The sequence below is a fragment of the Hipposideros armiger genome, unplaced genomic scaffold (genome assembly GCF_001890085.2).
Source record: "Hipposideros armiger isolate ML-2016 unplaced genomic scaffold, ASM189008v1 scaffold_60, whole genome shotgun sequence".
Taxonomy (NCBI): Eukaryota; Metazoa; Chordata; class Mammalia; order Chiroptera; family Hipposideridae; genus Hipposideros; species Hipposideros armiger.
Window position 1 is genome coordinate 4506321 of NW_017731410.1, and position 18328 is coordinate 4524648.

General features: G+C 40.2%; 1 protein-coding gene across 1 annotated transcript in view; it reads left to right on the plus strand.

Moving 5' to 3' along the window:
- The first annotated feature begins 796 nt into the window (after positions 1–796).
- The window catches only part of IL31RA (interleukin 31 receptor A), a 63403-nt gene continuing 45871 nt past the window's right edge, over positions 797–18328 (plus strand). The window contains exons 1-2 of the mRNA XM_019641433.1: positions 797–1014; positions 17601–17782. The gene's annotated coding sequence lies outside the window, so the exon portion shown is untranslated. The remainder of the gene's footprint in view (positions 1015–17600; positions 17783–18328) is intronic.

The window sequence follows — 18328 nt, forward strand, 5'->3', positions numbered from 1 at the left end:
TTGTGTGCTCTTCATAGATTATTAAATGTGTTGAAAATGGGGTACTTACCTAGTTTTTAAAGCATTTTCTTACGGCCCTATTAAAAGTTCAGCCACTTATCAGTGTGAGTAATGCTGTGGTCGGCTGAAGCTGCTGTGCTTACTGTTGGCTTTATTTTTAAAATTTTTGAATTTATTTTTTTTATTAGTTACAGGTGTACAAAACAATGTAATAGACATTTCACTCCTCACAAAGTGATAATCCCCTCCTCCAATCCATTGCCCCTCTGACATCGTATATATCTATTGCAATTCCATTGACTCTCTTCCCTATATCCCGTGTCCATATATATATATATATATATATATATATATATATATATATATATATATATATAATTATGGTTGACATACAATATTCTTCAACTTCAGGTGTACAGTGCAGTGGTCAAGCACCTACACCATCCATGAAGTGGTCTCCCTAATAAGATGTGCCCATTTGACCCTACAAAATCTTTACAACATTATTGATTATATTCCCCAAACTGTCTCAAATCCCTGTGGCAATATTGTAGTTGACTTTAGATTCCCCCACCATAAATTGTGTACCTAGTGCCTCCATTGTCAAAGTGAGCCCAGGAAGCACTGGTCTTATGTCCTGAGGCTCTGGCGGTGAAGAGAGGAGCTGTCTTTTAAGATCCGACCAGGAGAGAACCGAGCCTCGGGAGTTGGGTAGCTGTGTGCAGCTGTGGCCGCTGTGAAGCTGCCAGTACCGGGAACCGGCTTCCGCCTGCGTCTGGGCTCAAGTTGGCGGATTCCAGGGGCGTCCCTGACTTGGTGGTCCTTGCGCTCCTCCCAACCTGGCAGCGTTTGCTCCTGGTCTGGAATGACAGCTAGCGAGGGCGTGGAGCAGAGGGAGCCTTTCCCCCGGTTGGGTGGGGCGGGAGGTTGGCCCTCGGAGGCCCTGGGACTCGTCTGAGCAGCTGGGACCGAGCTGAGTCCCTGCACACAAGAGCGCCTACTGATCGCATCCAGGTGAGTGGCGTGGGGCGCGACTGTGGTGGGCTGGCACCATGCGGGCTTTCCTTGGGCTCCTTTAGAATTTGTTCCTAATCGTTTTGAATCACATAAGTTTATAGACTCAAGTTTTGCATACAATCTCAGGGATTTACCAGCATCTCTAAAATCCGTTCATAAGCCCATCCAACGGGTCAGGGAACTGCAGATTGAGGCTCCAGCTCTGGAGACAGATGGTGCCATGAGAAATGCCATGGGGGCTGGGGGGTGGCGGGGCGGGGATGGTTAATGTGCTGTGACACTTCGGACGCTGGAAATTGAAGTGAGCAAATGGGATCTGTCCTTGAGTTTGGGGCTGGCAATTTAGGATTCCATAATCCTTTACCTAAGTGATTCACTGTTTTGCTATCATTTAAGGGGTGATTGTCAAATTATCAAAGTAGAGCAATGGCATTTACTTTTCTGTGGGCGGTTTTGTGAATGAGAATTGCGTGTAAGATTTGTCTCCATCAGCTAGTGTTTGTGGGGTGGTTTTTCACCATTTAGGACCAAAACCCAACTTTCCCTCCCCTTCTGAACATATGAACCTATTAATTATCCCACGGTGTTGGATATGTCTATTTTAATTTGATTTTTGTCTTAGTTTTGGGAGGGTGGTTACTTGGGAGGAAGGGGGAGATTAAAAATGAAATCAAAATATTTAAAATATTCAGTTAAAACTTTTATGTGCAGGAGGAGAAACTCCCGTGTAACAAGGTGGGCATAACTTCATACTAAATAGATAGTTGGAGTAGCCTTAACATTGGCTTCGTTTGTTGATTTGTGTGGTACTTAGCATTATCAGTGATCTGCTTTAGGCCTGGTTTGCATATAGTATATAAAAGGTAGACAACAACTGGGTTTTCCAATGAAGTTACACAGTGCATGCAGTTACAATAAAATATTAAAAAAAATTTTTTTTAAGACAGGCAGCCTTGTGTAACAATGCAGCATAAGTATCATAGCTGAATGCTGGTACACTTGTATTTTAATGTTCAAGTATTATTCTAGTATTGTATAAGCTGCTTTATCAGTGTTACATAGTTGAGAAGTCAGAAATCACATTTGCAACAATAATGGTTGAAACTCTATTATAAATATCACACAGGCATAGGTGATGCTTGTTAATGAACCATTTTGGCGTCTTACTATAGTCCTCATCTATCAATTGTTTCATGAGTCTTAGAATGTTCACCGCTGGATATGTATTCATGATACACATTCTAATCAGCTATGTGTTCTTCTCAGTTAAATGCAGTGCAAGTTCTGACAGTTTCATCTTAACATGTTTATTCTTCAGCCGAGTTATTTTGTTAGGTTACCAGTCATTTGGGATGGTGGAAAGTTTGGTTCCAGTAATTTATTTGAATCCTATAAACAGAATTACTGTTGCAATAGTGCCACAGTTAATACCAGCATTTGAAATAGAATATAGACTGTGTCAGTGCCAGAATAACTATAGTATATCATAGTGTGGATAATATGAATAAAATATGTACAAGTGGTGCTAATCATGTATTTAAGCTAAGTAATAATAGATTTCACGTAGTTTTCTCATCTGTGTATATAATTCAGTAGGAAAATGAACCCTACTGTAGTGCAGACTCAAACTGACCTAAGTTTGAACCCTAGCTCAACCTCTTAGTAATTGTGTACTTTGGGAGAAGTTAACTTTTTAATTTTTTTCTTTGATATAAAATTTACCTATAATACAACGCACAAATCTTAAGTATATGGCTAAATTTTTACCTATGTATACTCCTTGTAACCATCACCAAAATCAAGACATGTAATATTTCATCACCCTCTCGCCCCTTTCCAGTCAACTCCCTTGTATAGAGGTAACTACTATTCTGATTTTTATCAACATAAATTAGATATTCCTGTTCTTGTGCTTCATATAGATGGAATCATAGAGTATGCTCTCTTTTGTGTCTGGCTTTTGATCAGCATAATATCTGTGAGGTTCACTGATATTGTGTGTATCAGTAGTTTGTTACATTTTATTGTGCAGTTTTCCGTCATGTGAATATACTACAAATTGTTTTTCCAGTTTCTTGTTGATGGGCATTTGAGTTTCCAGTTTTTTACTCCTATGAATATTTAAAGCTCCTATGAATATTCTTCTACAAGTCTTTTGGTGAACATAAGCACACCGTTCTCTTAGGTATGTACCTAGGAGTGGATTATAATGTAGGTATGTATTTAACTTTATTAGAAATGGCCAAATATTTTTCCAAAAATGGTTGTACCTTTTAGCATAGCCACCAGCATTGTAAGAGTGTTTCATTTGTTCTACATCCTCACCACTACTTGGTATTGTTGGTTTTTTTATTCTAGCCTTTGCTGTGGTTTGAATTTATATTTGCCTGGTGATTAGTGATGTTGAACACCTTTTCATGTGCTTATTGGCCATTCTCTCTTTCTTAGCCTGTTTACATGTCTACCCAGTCACAGTCTTGCAAACAATACACTTCAAGTGGTAAAAGGGGAGAAGAAAAGATGGAATCAAGGGATGTGGTGCTATCTTGCTGTTCAGTGGTGACACCAAGAGTTGTGAAAGTGGTTTCTTCTTAGACACTAGCTGCTGTTACAACCCCCAAAACTTCAGTGACTTTGCTAGATAGATGTTTTTTGCTCACCTGACTATTCAAGGTGGGTGCTCCTGGTAGGTAGGGGGCTTCTCAAGTAGTTATTTAGGATTCCAGGCTTCTTCCATCACCTGGCCCTACAATCTTTGATACATGGCTTGCAAGGTCTTTGTGCTTCTCTTCAGCCAGCCAGAGAAAGGGAAAGAGTGGGAGCAGTGGAGGCAGGAGGTGGACATATGCAAGATCTTCATGAGTCAGGAAAGGAAATGACATACACATTTCTCCTCACATTCCACTGCTGAAAACTGAGTCACATCTAATTTTAAGGGAGATTGGAAAATGTAGCCTTCTGCCTAGGAATCAGCTAGCAGTCTCTGCCAATACTGACTGTTCTCAGGAACGGTCAGTGGGTTTCTATATTAAACTGAGTCAGGACACTGGATTAAGACTAACTTCTTGGTCTGCTTCTAATAGCAAGGAATTTGTGTAAACTGACAAGAGGATTTTTTTTTTAATTGGGGATTTGGGGGGATGGGAACAGACAAGTTGTTGTCATTTTGTTCTTCAGTCTAGTTGTGGAGGGCGTCACTTCACTGGCCCAAGTTGGCACCATCATTGCGCTCTTCCTGGGTGAGGCAGATCAGTCGCCGGCTTCTGGACGGCCACTCACTGCGGCTGCTGGCCACTCATGCTGGCTGCTGGCTACTCACGGTAGCCCATGGCAACCCACTGCAGCAGGGGCTGCAGCCTACACCGTTGCCGGCAACTCACGACAGCCCAGCTCCGCATTGAGCCATTGTTCAGCATCTTAGCTGTAGAGGGCAGAGTCACTGGCCCTCATATGTGGGATTCGAACCGGGGCCCTCTGGCATTCCAAGCCAGTTCTTAACCATTGCGCCACTCCGCCGGCCCGACAAGAGGATTTTAAGAAATCTTTCCATTCTCTGCTTTCTACGTCTTGACTGTGCTATAGGAGTTGGTGAGTGACCACAGAAGTACAGATAATAAGAACAATAAATCCATCCTGTGATGGCTTAAAATGCTTTGGTGAAAGCTCTTCTCCATTATAACTTTATTTATCTAATATCTGATAATTTATAAAGTAAATCTAATTTAGAATAAGGTAACAAGATTACTCTATCTTTCATTAATATTTCAGGACTTAGTGATTTTAAAACTTTAAAAGGGTGTCTAAGTAGTTTTTTAGTGACTTATTTGAAAGCTACTTCTAAGACTGTCCATAGGGAAATGCAAAGCTGTTTCTTTGACACCTTTCTCTTGAGCTACAATATATTGGAGTTGCTCCTAATATATTGGAGTTGCTAAATAATTCCACTGTTCTTTTGTAATTAAAATCCTCCAACAATAAGAGATAGATTGCCTTGAATCATTTAAACCCTGGGTCATTAACCTTTCTAGCTCTTAAGAGTCCAGTGCACATCACTGTCAGAGGAAAGAGAGGGAGAAGAAAGCAAGGGAAGAAAGATGAGAGGGCAATGGAAGAAAATGAATGTGAGCTGAGGTGTAGTTGAGCTTCCTAAGTAGCCCTGTATTTAAGCTTTACTTGAGCAAAGCATTGCTCTAGAGCAATGCTGTTCAATAGAAATGAAATGTGAGCCGCATATGTTATCAGTATACCCCAAATGTCATTTCAGCATGTAATAAATATAAGAATTATTGAGATATTTTGCTTTTTATTTTTTTTTACTAAAGCTTTGGAATTCAATGCATATTTTATAATTACCTCACATCTCAATTTGGATGCTGTTTTTCATTGGACATACTTGATCAGCGTTTAGACTTTATAAAATAGACATAATATAATACTGGGTTGTCAGAAAAGTCATGGCACATTTTTGCAATGAAAAACATAGAAAAAATATGTCATGACTTTTCCGACAACCCAGTAAATTTTGATTCACACACCCAATATAGATTCAAATACCCAAGTTGTTCCAAACATACTTAAAAGTTTTCCAATAGTTGAATCAAGTTTAATTTTAAATTTACATGAATAAAATTAAATAAAATTGAAAATTTAGTTTCTCCGTTGCACTAGCCATGTTTCAAGTGCTCAGTAGCCATGGGGGCTGATGGCTTCTATATCGACAGTGAAGCTCTAAGAGTCTATACTGAGTTTAGATTTAGGAAGGCACTAAGAAAGTACTCAAGAAATATTTGTGGCTTGAAAATATCAAATCTATTTTAAAGTATTCAGAGTTGAAAGTGATGTTAATAAATAAGCTAATTTAATTAAACAGCTGGAGGGAAGTCAGTTTTCCAAAGCCACATCTTTGCTTCCCAAACTTAATTATTCCTAATAAGAATTCACTGTGAAGCTATTTAGACCAGACTGGCTATACCTTTGTGGAGGGTGCCTCTTTTCAGCAGCCCAATGGCTGGCAACTCTGAATATTGCATATTAATTGTCACATTGCGGATTAGGTGAACCACTATGGGGGGGGGGAATATTCAAGCTGTCTTTTCTGTAATCCATTGGTTTGGATTTGGGGAATATAAACTAAAGGGAAATGAATGTAGTTAAAATAATTAAAGTTGAAATTCTGAAAAAAGAAATCATACATCCCATTACATGTCACTCCACAGAGGAAACTATTTTGTAGATATAGGGGCAGACACATCTAATTTACAAAAAAGTCTAACCAGCAAAATGTTCCTCATTGTGAAGAAAAGACACTTTATATTCTTTGAGAATGGGAATCTTACATTCCACTAATTACCCAAATTTTACTAGTTCAATGTTCTAAAGTCACACTTCTTTCACAAAGTTTTCCTTAATTACTGTGGTTTGTAGTGCCTCCCCCCTTCCCTGAATTCCTTTCTCATAAGAACCACATAGTTCGTCATCCAAATATGTATGTACAGTGTTGTGAATTGTTTCCCATTTGATTAATGAGTTTTGTCATGTCTAGTGCATCCAACTCCATGTTTAATAAGTATCAGTTGCTCAACATTTGCTTGCGCCCACAGAGAACAAAACAATATGGGGAAACCCTGGCCGATAGACTTAAGAACCTCTGGCTGTTCCCATGCTTTGTGTTCAAATTGCTGTAGTGCATTCTGCTTGACTTGAGTAGTGGCCAAAGCTCAGCTGAGCTGGCGAGAGTGAGCTGAGCTGCCAGGTGTGGAAATGCTGAATTAAACAACAAGCCTCAGTGAACGTGGGAGTTGAGCCTTTCACCACTTACTGCCGTTGTATAGAGTCTGAAAGACTCCCCCTGTTCCACGTCCTCTGTGGAATGGCCCACTGGAATGGTTAGGGGTCTGCTGGATCAGCACTGATGTGGGGGGTTGTCTCACTGTTGAGGGGGGCTCCTGCAGGCTTAGGGACCCTGGGGGGCAGCGGGAGGAAGAAGGGAGGGCACGTACAAAGACTTGCTGCTCTTGGAAGCGCCATTCTCGCCACCTTCCCGACTGTTCAGTTTCTGTATATGAAATGCCCTTTGCTGCCTTCTCCTGCTGGTGTATGTCTGTCTACTCATTCTTCAGGGTTGAGCTCAAATGTTGAGTCCTTTGTGCAGACTTCTCTGAACTTCCCAAGCAAAGTGAAATGCTTGCCCTGAACACTCCTATGTTTTCCTCACTCCTGCATTTTTCTTGTTGTGTAATGATTGCGCATTTCTACATCTACGATGTGATGAGCCCACAGACTGTTAATGGCTGAGATCTTCATCTCTGTATCACAGGGCCTACCACAGGCACATGGTAGATAATAACAGATGTTTAGAGACTGAAAGAATCGAGTAATTTTATTTTATTTTTTTCAAAGATTTTTATTGGGGAATTGAGGGAAGGGGAACAGACAAGTTGCTATCCATTTGTTCTTCAGTTTAGTTGTGGAGGATGTTGCTTCACTGGCCCAAGTTGGCACCATCATTGCACTCTTCCCAGGCGAGGCAGATCAGTCGCTGGCTTCTCGACGGCTGCTCAAGGTGGCTTGAGGGCCACTCACGCTGGCTGCTGGCTACACACGGTAGCCCATGGAAACCCACATGCCATCGCCGGTGACTCACAGCAGCCCAGCTCCAGGTTGAGCTGTTGTTCATTCAGCATCTTAGCTGTGGAGGGCAGTGTCACTGGCCCTCATATGTGGGATGTGAACCGGGCCCTCTGGCATCCCAAGCCAGCTCTTAACCAAAGCGCCACTCAGCCGGCCCAGGAATCGAGTAATTTAGCTCGCCTATAAGATACTGAGACCTGATTTAAGGCAGAGGGACCACAAGAACTTCCCCGTGGAGGGATGCAAATAGTGGTCAGTAGAACTGTGCTTGTTCAGTCTCGACCACTTGACACTCTCTCCTTTTTCATCCTCTCCCCTGATTTGAATATCTAGACTGGGACTTGAAACAGCCAACATGCCATGTTATAAAAGAAAACTTGTTTGCTTTTTATTCAGATAGGCTTTTTATTGCTAAAATTTCCCAGCTGTTACCTTTCTTTCCTGATCAGTGTACACTTTGAAATTATTCACAGTAATTACCATTTATTTCCACCTTTTTATATTTTCTTAAAACCCAGTTTCTCCCAAGCATCATTGTTAAATCCAGGATCATTTGGTTTCAAGTAACAAAAACTGGTTCAGTTTAACTTTAATCAGAAGCAGATTATTACAGTGATATAACAGGTAATATTAAGGACATCTGCCGGCAGGGAGTTTATTAGGGTCTCGTGTGGTCCACACAGGCAACTGGGAAGTTGAGTGTTGAACGTCTGTCATCACATGGACATTCACCTTTGCTTCTTTCATTTCTTTTCTTCACTCTCTTATAAATCATCTTTTCTTGCACATCTAAAACATGGCTGCCAGCACCCATGACCTGATAGTCCCATTGTCCACCACCATCTAGCTGACCATGTTCCTAGGTGAGAGAATCTGGTGGGTCTGCCTGGCCTATGAATCACGTGTAACCTGGGCAGGGGTGTGTATTAGTTTCCTTGGGCTACTGTAACAAAACACCACAAACTTGGTGGCTAACGACAATAGACATTTATTCTCTCAGAGTTCTGGAGGCCAGAAGTCCAAAATCAAGCTGTCTTCAGGGTTGGTTTTCTTCTGGAGGTTCTGAGGGAGAATTTGTACCATGCCCTCTCCTAGCTTTTGGTGGCTCTGGCAATCCTTGGTGTTCCTTGACTTGTAGCTGCATCCCTTTTCGTTTCTGCTTCTGTGGTCACACAGCTTTCTCCTTGTGTCTCTGTGTTTGTCTTTCCTGTTCTGTCTTTTACAGGGACACTGGTCATCGGTTTTAGGGCCCAGCCTCATCCTGGATGATCACATCTAGAGATCCTTATCTTAATTACATCTGCAAAGATGCTTTTTCCAAATAAGGTCATATTCTGAGGTTTTGGGTGGAGATATCATCTGGGGTCCACTATTCGACTCATTCCAGGAGGTGTAGTTAGGGTGCTACCAGCATGGCTTCTGGCCCCATCCCAAGTGCCAGTAAGTGTCTGGTTCTTACACATCTCTTTCAGGAAAATTTGTCACTTTATACTGAAATTTTGTGCATTTATTTCCAAGTAACATGTTCTGCTAAAATGTCCTTTTCTCTTAGTTCCTTTCTGAGACCCACTTCTTCCCTTAGGGTGGAATTACTGGCTCCCCTGTCCCATTTCCTGTAGCACTGCACACACCTCTTTGCCAGTGGGCTTATAGCACCTTGTTGACATGTCTGTTTTCCCACTTAAGTTGTGAACTTTTCCAGGAAACAGCCTCCCTCAGCTGTTTCCACAGTGCCAAGCACAGGACCTGACATTGAATTATGTGTGTGGAATTGAGTTGAAAGTCTGGAGTGTATGGATTGAGTCTTTTCCCCCCAACCTCAGTGTTATTTTATTCAAGTGTACAGCCACGTGTCACTTAATAATGGGGCTCCATTCTGAGAAATGTGTTGTTAGGCAATTTCATAATTGTGGGCACATCACAGAGGGTGCTTACACAAACCTAGATGGTGCAGTCTACTACATGCCTAGGCTGTATGGTACAGAGCATTGCTCCCAGGATACAGCCTGTACAGTGTGTTACTGTACTGAATACTGTAGGCAACTGTAACACAATAAGTGTGTATCTAAATATATCTAAACATAGGAAAGATACAGTAAAGACACAGTATAAAAGGGTAAAAATAGTGCTCCTGTATAGGACACTTACCATCAACCGAGCTTATAGGACTGGAAGTTGCTCTGAGAAAGTCAGTGAGTGGATGTGAAGGCCAAGGACATTACTGTACACTCCTGTAGACTTTATATACACTGTATCCTTAGGCCACACTGAAGTTATAAAAATATTTTTCTTTCTTTAATAATAAATTAACCTTAGCTTTCTGTAACCTTTTTACTTTATAAACTTTAAAATTATTTAAACTTTTTGGCTTTTTTTTGTAATAACACAGCTTAAAATACAAACACATTGAACAAATATACAAAAATATTTTTTCTTTATATTATTCTATAAGCTTTTTTCTATTGAAAAAAATTTATTATTTTTTACTTTTTAAAATGTTTTTTTTTGGTGTTAAAAACTAAGATAACACACATTAGCCTAGGTCTTCATAGGGTCAGAACCATCAATATCACTGTTTTCCACTTCCATATCTTGTACCACTGAAAGGTCTTCAGGGGCAATAACACTCATGGAGCTGTCATGTCCTGGGATAACAGTGCCTTATTCTAGAATTCCTCCTGAAGGACCTGCCTAAGTCTCTTCTTGAAGAAATGTCACTCTTTTTAGAAATACGGAGGTTTGCTTGGTTTGCTTCTTTCATCATAGATTTGCTTCTTAGCAGATAATTTACCATGAACACTCCTTTCTATTACTGGAAACCTTTCAGTGTTGGGGTTCATGTTTTCAGACTTTTTAAGGAGCTTATTGAAGTCTGAAGAAGCTTCTGCCAAGCCCTTCACTGTGAATTTTATTAGGGGTTCTCCTTTTTCTTCTCCTGCAGTTTCTTGTTCTCTTACCTCCTCTCCAGCTATGTGCTTCTGCCCCAGTTCCAACATCTCCCCCTTAGTCATTTCCTCAGGAACTGACTCCTCAGTGTCATCTTCACCCACACCAGGCTACAGTTGTTTGTCATCTCAACTGCAGCCTTGTTGGTTTTTTCAGCCCCCTCATCCTTAGCAAATGCTTTGAAGTCATGGACAAACTTCTGAGTGTCTCCAGATCTTATTCATACATTCCCTGGTGACGTCACTCTAAGTCTAATGAAGGTTCTCGATTCAGTCATAGATGTTGCATTCCTTCCAGAGTTGCACCAGTGTCTTCTCAGAGTCTCCCTCAATTGCAGCAACAGCCTGGCCAAAGGTCCTCCTCAGGGAGCAGGTCTTCAAAGCTGCTGGAAGTCCTTGATCCATCAGTTGGATCAAAGAGGATATTTGGAGGGAGAAACACAACTGTGACATTGGGATGAAGATCACCAATAAAAGGAGGATGTCCGGGAACATTATCAACAATAAGTGAAATCTTGATAGGTATGTTATTCTGCAAATAGTACTTCTCCATCTCATTGGCATGGCAATTCAGGAGGGCGTCTTGGAAGAGGAGCTGGGTCACCCATGACTTCTCATTGCTCCTGTTAACACTGGCAGTGTGTGCTTACTGACCTGCATGAAGGCCTGGGGCTCTCATTGTGCCAGATCACAGAGGGCTTCCATTTGTAGCCTGTACCATTGCCCCCAAGCAAGACTGTTATCCTGTCCTTAAAAGCCTGGAAACCTGGCATTGACTTGGCCTCCTTATGGATGAAAGTTCTTTCAGGCATCTGTTTCCAGAATAGACAGGTTTCATCCATATTGAATATTTGCTCTGGCAAGTAATTTTCCTCCACAATCAACTTATTTAGAGTTCCCAAAATTTCTTCAGCTGCCTTCACTTAGCACTCTCAGACTCACCACTCACTTTCACATTATGCAATGGATAACGATTCTTGAATCATTTAACCCACCCAGAGCTGGCAGTAAATTCAATACCATAGTTAGGTCCACCCTTTTCTTTCAGCATCACATACAAACTTTTTGCTTTGGTCATGATTGTCATGGCATGGAGAGGAATTCACTTCTGGTCTGGTCTTTAATCCAGGTCCTTAGAAACTTCTCCATGTCTGATATGGGCCCTTCTCAAATTTTTGTTAGTCTCATTGCCTTTAACGACGCAGATCCTTTAACACCTTCTGTCACTTTGTTCATAACATATATGAAGCTGGAAAGCGTATCTTGTTTTAAAGCTTAGGTTGGGTTTCTTTCCTTAGGCATCAGAATCTCTTCCTTAGTCTGTTTATTTCTTTATGATTTTGTCAGTAACAAAAGGATGCAAAAGTATAGTAGTGCTCAGAGAGATCCCAGAAATCATCTAATTTAACCTTTTTACTTATGGGAAACTAAGGGTTCTATTCCTGGCTTCACTGTTACTGAAGGCAGAAGGAACAGCTGTGGGGAGAGAGTGGTGAGGAAGGGAGGAGGCAGTGCTGAGAAACGAAGGAGGAGGTAAGAGCATTCTCAAGAAAAGGAGCAGCTACAGCTAATATGCTCTTAACATCATGGGCGGGGAAAAATCTCCACCAGTGTTGTCATGATAGTTTCGACAAAGGGAAAAATAAGGGAATCCTACCTCCCCACGGGAAGGAGTGGTCAGCAAAGACCCACCCTGGAAACGCCTGCAACGCCACCCCTGAATATTTCGTACCCTCATTCAAATAAAATCCTAAGTTTCTTTGTTTTTCAGTGCAATTGCCCTTTTTCCTGGCCTGCCCACACCCATTATTTTGGGAGTGTATTCTTTTTTTTATTATTCTAATAAACGCTCTGCTTGTTTGGCTTTGTTCATGTGGCTTATTTGTACATCCTAAAATGCCTTCCTGCGATGATACAAGAACCCCCTTTTGCTCTCCAGTAACATCACCATTTACTTTGGACACGTTTCTCAATTGTTTTGGCCTTAATTTCCTCATCTGTGAAATGGGAATAAAAATACTATTGATGTCATAGATTGTTTTGAAGATTAAATTAGATAATTAAAAGTTCTTAGTACTATGCCTAGCAACATGAGAAGAGCTCCACATACTTATGATCATAATAAGCTGCTGAATTAGTGGCTTAGTTGGGGTTCCTGCCTCTCAGTTCAGTATACTTTCCCTTCTTGGAAGTGCTTCTTTTCCTGGATGGGGCCCCCATTTTCCTCTTTTCCCAGTTAGCCAGTATTATTTTCTTTCCTTCATCTCCTATGTTTGAAGATAATTACATGATTACGTATTTCTTTTTTTCAAGCTGAAGATATGTACTCTCAGCATTTCACCTCTTACCACATTTGTAAAGACTTTCAGGAAATTTAAAATTTAGTCATTCCTTTTAATTGTTTATGGCACTTTTAAAGTTAAGTAGTCTCACAGAAGTGGACTCTTTTTTTTTTTTTTTGTAGTTACAATAATGTACTTCACTTCCCAGCACAAGTGCATTAAGTGCCACCCTGCCTTGGGCTGGGCTTAAAAGGAAAGGAAAATTCCCAGACAATCAGAGAGGAGATAAATATTCACACATCTCTATGTACATAAATTCTAAATCGCCCTCCGTATCCTGACTTGTGCTGTGGGAGGTGGAGCCCCTTTTCTGTGGATTCTTTGAATCAGTAGGACATCTACAGGATACCACCAGATGAAGGGAGGTGAGTGCCACACTTACTTAGAAGACTGATAACTCAAACCCTTGCAAAGTAGGCCTCTTTTTCTATTATGTAAGGGTCTTTTTCTGCTTTATTTAGTGAAATTATGGGTGAGAACCCACCACTTGAAGTATTCTTTGGTTAGACTGGTTGTGGATAGTTACAGGACACCTCATCTATTGGTAGTTAATGTTTTAAAATTCTAGGGCAGAAGTGGGAGAGTCATGGCTGTCAGAGGTCAGGGGCTGGGGGAAATATAGGAACATAACAGATTTATTTTTCTGGAGACTCTAGGCTAGAGAAAATTAGACCCAGGAGATTCAGAGGAAAATTCTGTGTATTAGTGTTTTGTGGCAGGAGGGCTGAGGGAGAGTCAATCACTAATAGCTACTGCTTGATTTTGGGGGCAAGAGTCTAGGCTTTGGGATAAGACACTCTTGGGTTTGAATCTCAGCGATGCCACTTCCAAACTATTATATATGCTATTTGGACTAGTTACATATTATCGCTGAGCCTCAACTTCCACATGTGTGAAGCGGAGATTATACTCTACAGGGATTTTTAGGAAGACAAGATATAATTTGTGTAATGGAATTAGCACTTTGTAGATTCTCACTATCACATCATGATTGCGTTTTTGCTAATCTTGCTGCTGACCATCTCAGAATGTTCTGTGTATGAAGGCAGCCTGCACCTCAATGGGTTTATAGGCTTTGAAATGGAATGTAGTTATCTGATAGCTCTTTTAAAAAAAAAGAGACATAATTGATGTATAACATATTAGTTTCAGGTGTACAACAACAATAATTCAATATTTGTATATATTCCAAAATTATCACCACAGTAAGCCTAGTTAACATTCACCATTATACATAATTACAAAAAATGTCTTTCTTGTGATGAGAGATTTAAGATCTAGCCTCTTAGCAACTTTCAAATATACAACACAGTATTATTAACTATAGTCACCATGCTGGTACTCTTTCTCTCATCTTGGCCAAGGTATGTAATCAATTTCCTCCTCCAAAAAGAGAGATACTATTCACTTATTAGGCTGAAATTGCCAATATTTGACTGTTTTTGACTTACGAGAATAGCAATTGCATGAGAGTCAACCAAAAAAATATCTGCCTCATTTGTCTCGAAGGTGACAAGGATCAAATGAGTTATAATATATTTGAAAGTGCTTTGTAAATATAAGGTCATTATTACTATTACTATTATCACTGCAGGCTTCAAATCAACATTTAAAAGAGAATGAGAACAGGGACCCTTCAACTTGATCAGTAGGAATAAAACGATACACCAAATCCTACTGGTCTGGAAGGAATTGGAAGGGACTGAACGAGGCTGGGAGATTGTTGCTTGCGGCCTCCCGCCCAGCATTAGAAATTACAGACACGTTTATGGCCAGAGTGCGGTCCTGGAACTTACTCCTCCTTCGTCCATCCTTTAAGTCCATACTATACACAGTTTCTGGCACAAAATGGATATCAATATACATCAGTCGAGTGAATGTTTGAATGAATGAATTAAAGTAGCGCCAGCCCTAGGAAAATCACATAGCGGTACGTTTTTATACAAGTGAAATTAGATGACACTTAGCCTCCAGGACTCAGCCGGTGGATGGGACCTTTTGAATTACCAAACGACAGCCTGCGGAGGGTTTGTGTGTTTGTAATGGGATTGCTAGAGAGTAGAACAGCCCCACTCGTATTTCTTTCGTTTTGGTTACACAAGACAGGATGTGGGTAAGCAGGAATAATTTAACACGCTAAAATTTTTAGCATCAACTTGCAGACAGTATCTCTCCCCCTTCTGCCCCCGCCCCCCCTTTGTCCCTAGCCACTGCCTTTAGCCAGCAATGATTGTTTGGATTTGTTTCCTGTCATTCTACTCTCAACAGTGGCTACTATTAGGTTTACACCTTTAAAGATAATACACCACAAATTATTTAAGTGGCATCACTGTATATTCTGAGTCCTTTGGTCCAGCTGGGACTGTTTGTTCACAGTGTTGTTTGAGAATTCTAGGGCTTCATTAAATGCTGCATTCAAATGTGACCCTTCTAATGAGAAACTGTATATTTCTAGGAAGTGGCCTCTTATTGAAGACCAGTTATTCAAAGCTGCTGCATTTTAAAAGTTCAGGCTGATTATTCGGGGAATGCAGGCAATGGTTTAGTGGTTTTCTCAAGAGCACAACATAATCTTTGTGAATTTCTTGTGGCTCAGAATCTTGCTGCACCCAGAATTACTCAGGTTTCAGGAGGCTGCTTCACCTCATTGAAAACTTTAAGAGACTGATGTATTTAAACAAAGAGAGGGTAGTTTTTCTCATGACAATCAAGCACACGTCCCTTGTTCAGGGTCTCCCACCTTCTGCTAAATTAATAATCAGAGAATGTTTCACAGAATCAGAGCAATCAAAGAGATTTGGAGTTTTGAGGTATCTTTTATTAAGGCTGTGGTAAGATCTGACGGTTGGTTGCCTTGTTTTAGAATATATCACTCCAGTAACAGAAAATGTCACCATTTCCTTCCATAGATAGTACTGGATAAACACTGCCAACTTCTGTTTTTTTAACCATCAACGTTTTACATTCTGAGATAACCCCTCCTTTCTGTTCTCAAAGTCTCCTTCCGTCTAGAATACAATTAATCAAATAAGTTTCTGCGACTAAATGACAATAACAGTTTTCCAGATCCAGCTGTCTGAGATTATACCCATGTTTCCTTGTCTGAAGTTTGGGGTGAACTCAAGCTCTTCAATTGCATATTTACCCAAACATTCTCGATTTATTCTCACAGGTAATTGGGATTGCTTTTGTGCACAGATTCTGCTAGATAAACTCTAAATTGAGCTTATTTTAAGTTCCCGGGAGGCGCCTCACATTTGTTTGCATGTACTACCAACAAGCAATCACTTTGTGGTGGTCTTCTGGTATGTGTCAGGGTAAGGAGAAAAGGCACTGGAGGTCAAGTGAGTGTTAGAATGAGGGGCATTGTCATCATAGCAATGCTTGTTGGCTTTCCTCAGTCAGTAACTCATCCTCTCCTTAGATGCTCTGTGCTCTCCTTGCCCTGTTGTAATTACAGCACTTACCATAGCACTGTCCATGCTTCTGTATCTGCAAGTAGATCAATGGTTCTCAACCCTTTTTTTCTTCTCAAACCCACTTGAGGGGTATGACACAGATATGATATCAGTAACAGTAGCTCACTTTGGAACTTGCCATCCTCTCCATCCTCTGACCTCCTTCTTGTTAAAAAACCACTGAACTAGAGCGAAGTCAGGGACAGGCTCTACTTTTGTTACAAGCACCTAATGTGTGGCTGGGACAGTGCTGAATGAATAAGAGAATGCCTGAGGTCACCATCTAATTTGTGAGAGTGCCGGGGCTAGAACTCACGCAGTGCCAACTTCTAGAGTGCCATACTCTTCAACTCCTGCAACTTGTCTAGCTTTGTCTGTGAGTATAATGTAGTGTTGTTAAATTTTTTAAGGTTTTTTTTTTAATTTCACAAATAATAGGTAAGCATTCTCATTGTAAAAGTCAAGAAATAATTACCATTAATTAAAAATATTTTATATACTAATATTTTATTCAACATTTAATATTGATAAGATTTTTTAAAATGCAAAGCCTCATATCAAAATAACAATTTGAGCTTTAGCATCTATACTTATTCATTTATTCAATTATTGAGGCTGTTGGCATCATAGCTTTTATAGAGTTTTTGTGCTTGAGCCTCCCTCCCTTTCCAGAATGCTTTCAGGACTTGTAAAGGCCCGGCTTCTGGCTAAGAGACAAAGAAAATTAAGACAGCATTATGAATAATTAGACTTTAAAAGATGCTATTAGTGTTACAATTAGTTTTTAAAGAACACATTTACTCTTCATTGCAAAATTAAAATTTTTCCTTTTAAGTTTTGTACTCATTTAAATCAAAATGGCTCTTTCTTGAGAATAGTTACTGCTATTGAGTAGTAAGTGTTCATTATTTCTGTTTTGTAACCAGACTCTTATTGTTTCATGGTGGTGTTTTTGTTATTATATATCCAAGTTCTCATTCTGTTTTATTGTCTTAGGCATTTTCAATTAGTTAGTTATTTCAGTTGATTTGTATATGAAAGAATTTTATCTTTGTGGTTTTCTCCAGAAATACTGCATGTGAATGTTTCTCAAATGATTTATTTTGTTGAGAACTCTTCTTTTTTTTTCCCTATAGTGATCTTCAGATGAAAATGTAGCATTATTCTTCCCGAAATGAAGCATTGCTTTTACATTTGCTTTATTTTAGATTATCCCTCTATCTCATCTGGGATTAGATGAAGAGCCAGCAGGCTTTTTGTTGAAATTAATTCCACAAAGAACATTGAATGTCTACTATATCCCAGGGACTGCCTTAAATACTAAGGCTTCAAGGAGGAATAAGAGAAGCTCTACTCATCAGAAGCTCACGCTCTGAAGAGAATCCAATAGGTAACACTGTTAAAGCCATTTTGTGTGACGCATGCTACAGTATAGATGTCAGGGAGGGAGGTGGGGACAGGGAGGGATCTACTGGGAGTTCAAAGAGGGTGTAAAAAATATCTTTACAAAATAAAGGACTCGGCTGGCCAAGTGCCATAGTTGGTTAGAGCATAAGCTCTGAGCAACAGGGTAGCTGGTTTGATTCCCACATGGGCCAGTGAGCCGCTCCCAAGCTGAGCTGCTGCTGAGCTGCCAATGGGTGGCTGGATGGCTCAGCTGGTGAGAGCACATCCTCTTAATAACAAGGTTGCTGATTCGACTCCCACATGGATGGTAGACTGCAGTCCCCCGCAACTAGGTTGAAAGCGGAGACTGGACTTGGAACTGAGTTTGAGCCCTCCACAAATAAGATTGAAGGACAACAAGTTGACTTGGAGCTGATGGGTCCTGGCAAAAAAACCACAATGTTCCCCTTCCCCAATTCCCCAATAAAATCTTAAAAACATTAAATAAATAAATAAATAAATAAATAAATAAATAAATAAATAAATAAAG